The following is a 3,473-nucleotide window of genomic DNA, read 5'->3' on the forward strand; positions in this document are numbered from 1 at the left end:
AATCATTTGTTGCAGCTGCCGGGGGTCACTGCGAGTTAAATTTTATCGAAAAGGACGTGAAGAATTACATTACGAGGGAAGTGCGGAATGTTTCCGAACAAGAAGATGCAAAGGAATTCGGAAAATATTTGTTAAGAATGAAAGAGAAGAATCAGAATTTATTTTTTGAGCTCGAACTCGAGGAGGATCAATCGATTAAGCTGGCTTTTTGGGCCGATGCAAGAAGCAGAGCTGCCTTTGAGTATTTCGAAGACGTCATTTCATTCGACACCACCTACAATACAAACAGGTAACAAACTGCCCCTGTTTATGATGCTAAATTAATGTATTTTTATGAATCCGCAGCAGAGGTGTATATTGGCTATTTTTTGGGTGTATACGAAGCATTTGTTCGGGTGTACCTAATGATTTTGCATTCTGCACTATGGTAATTTGTTTCAGGTATAATTTGGTCTGTGGTTCTTTTGTCGGAGTGAATCACCACGGTCATTCAACACTTCTCGGATGCTCTTTGATGAAAAACGAAGAAATTGAATCATTCAAATGGTTATTTCAATGTTGGCTTCGTTGCATGGGAGGAAACGCTCCGAAAGGGTTTCACACCGATCAATGTGCATCAATGAAAAGGGCTTTAGAGGCCTGTATGCCAACAACAATTAACCGTTGGTGTATTTGGCACATCATAAAGAAGATTCCAAGCAAATTAAACGAGTACAAGGGACATGCCGATATTGAACAAGAAATGAGCCAAGTTGTTTGGAACTCTCATAACAAAGACTCATTCGATAGGAATTGGAATGATTTTCTGCTCAATTTTGGTCTTGTGGACAACAAGTGGCTTTTAGGTAATGTTTTTTTAAAATCTGCAGCAGAGGTGTAAATTGCATGTTTTATCGGGTGTATTTATAGTCTGTGTTTGGGTGTATTCTGCAGATCTGTATGAAGACCGTCACATATGGGTTCCTATCTATCTGGATCACCACTTCTGGGCAGGGATGAGAAGCACACAAAGGAGCGAGAGCATGCATTCATTTTTTAACAAGTTTATCACCCGGAACAGCTCGCTTATTCAGTTCGTCAAACAATACGATAATTACCTCGAAAGCAGGGAGCAAGCAGAGAGAGAATCAGATGCTGCAGATTTTCATACGGTCATACCGTGTGCAACCAAATCCTCTATTGAAGCTCAGTTTCAAGATGCATACACTCATTAAAAGTTTAGGGAAGTCCAAGCGCAATTCAGAGGAAAAGCGAATTGCATCACCAGATTAACGAATTCCGCTCTAGGCTATTCAGTATACGAAGTCGGAGAACAAGTTTCCAGCTCAATATTCAACAAGTTTGTGGTTACTTATGACTCAGTTGCAGCCGAGGTAAAATGCCAATGCTTATTATTCGAGTCGAGAGGGATACTGTGTCATCATGCACTAAGCGTGTTAAGCTTCGAACAAGTAAGCCAAGTTTCACCTAGATATATACTGGAACGATGGAGCAAGAAGGTAAAGAGGCGACACACACACATCAAGAGCAGCCACGACGAGCCACTGATGGAGCCAAGAAGCAAGAGGTTCGACCAATTGATTTTTCGTTCGCAAAATATTTGCGAATTTGCATCCGAATCGGAAGAGCTGACTGCAATTTTGCACCGTGCGTACGATAACGTCATGGCTGAGATGGAATCATTAAAAGCCAAAAGGAAGGGAACATCTTCTTTATCCCACGAAGACGCTAACTTGGAATCCGTTAACGAGCTTCAAAGCCCGCCAAGGATTCGAACAAGAGGACGTCCAAAAAATAGGCTAGGTTCAAAGTTGGACAAACAGATCACAAATGCCACAAAGAAGAAGAAAACGAAAGTTTTAAGCGAGGTAAAAGTAATGTTCTTTAAATTTGTGGTGATTGAGTTTATTTTTCTCGTTAATAGTTTAGCTAATATGTGAGTTTCTTATATTCAGATAAACTTGTTTGATGCCGCATCAGTGGTGCATTTAAATTCCAGCCAATATCAAGGACATGTTATGAATTATCAGTTCAGGGTACCAGCAGCAGGGGATAACTCTTTGGGTGTATAGTTTTACAGAATATGGGTGTAAAAGCACTATTATTTTGGGTGTATTTTTGTTAATTCACAATTTACATATAGATACATATATATAATATTTGCGTTTTAGGGTTTACAGGTTAGCGGTAAAGGGTTTAGGTTTTAAGTGTTTAGGGTTCAGGGTTTTAGTCTCAAAGCATCAGGGGGGGATAGATTTCAGGGTGTATATTCAACTTTATTTGGGTGTAAAAATTCGCAGGTTATGGGTGTATATTTGATTTGATATTTTTCTTCATATTTTAGTACCTGTAATTCATACATTTTGAATACAGCACAGACAGTTTAACAACACAGACAGTTTGGGTGTATATTTTAAGCAATCTTGGGTGTATATTAAACTTGCGTTGGGTGTAAAAGTTTATAATTTGTGTTTATATCTTCCTTTGATGTTTTCCTTCATATTTTACCACCTGTAATACAGCTTTTGAATACAGCACAGACAGTTTAACATCACAGACATTTTGGGTGTATATTTTAAGCAATCTTGGGTGTATATTAAACTTCCGTTGGGTGTAAAAGTTTATAATTTGTGTTTATATCTGCCTTGATGTTTTTCTTCATATTTTGCCACCTGTAATACAGCTTTTGACTACAGCACCGACAGTTTAACAGCACAGATAGTTTAACTATGGAAAAAAATTTCATTGAATAGAAGTTGTTTATAAATGGCAAATTTTTACAGCATTTGTTCAATTTACAAACTACCTAGCAATTGGATTACGCAGTTTCTATATCAGTAGAATTTATCTGACAAAACGGACTCAATAATACGGAGGATGGCTTCGACAGCCTTATTGCATTACTCTCTTTAATTGCTTGATCTCTCTCTTTATTCAATTCACTGAATAGTATCCGCGAAGCATACTCCACTCTATAGTGGTCCACCTCCTCCTACAATTAAAAAGTATATTCTGTTTAAACAGCAATATTAATTCAGTAAAGTAATACAGAGTTATATAGTTCTAAAGACAGTTACCTGTTTCCAATTATCCCATTCATACTTCCCTTTTTTAATGTTTTCCGACTCAATTAACTCAAGCCACTTCATAACGTAGATAGCGCAGTCATAGCTGAAAACGAAGAAAATAAATTACAAATCTCATTTAGGAAAGTTTAATGTTCTTAGTCACAAATTTATACCTTGATTTTTGGCTTGATATTTTAACATATGATGCTTTAATTTCCTTCTCCTTCTCGTCTTTCTTCATGGGTTCCCTGCCGGCATATGCTCTCAATCTTGAAATTACATATCCCTTAAATACCAAAACAAATCAGTAATACACCCAAATGAATGCACAACATACAACCAACTGAATGGACAATATACGAAATACACCCAACTTAATAAACAACATACACCCAACTTGATCAA

General features: G+C 37.3%; 1 long non-coding RNA gene across 1 annotated transcript; it reads left to right on the plus strand.

The window, feature by feature from the left end:
• The first annotated feature begins 441 nt into the window (after nucleotides 1-441).
• LOC140178867 (uncharacterized) lies at nucleotides 442-2,635 on the plus strand. The gene is made up of 3 exons (XR_011871842.1): nucleotides 442-845; nucleotides 934-1,868; nucleotides 1,956-2,635. It is a non-coding gene; the product is annotated as an uncharacterized lncRNA (long non-coding RNA).
• The last annotated feature ends 838 nt before the right edge of the window (nucleotides 2,636-3,473 follow it).

The sequence above is a fragment of the Arachis hypogaea genome, chromosome 14 (assembly GCF_003086295.3).
Source record: "Arachis hypogaea cultivar Tifrunner chromosome 14, arahy.Tifrunner.gnm2.J5K5, whole genome shotgun sequence".
Lineage (NCBI taxonomy): Eukaryota > Viridiplantae > Streptophyta > Magnoliopsida > Fabales > Fabaceae > Arachis > Arachis hypogaea.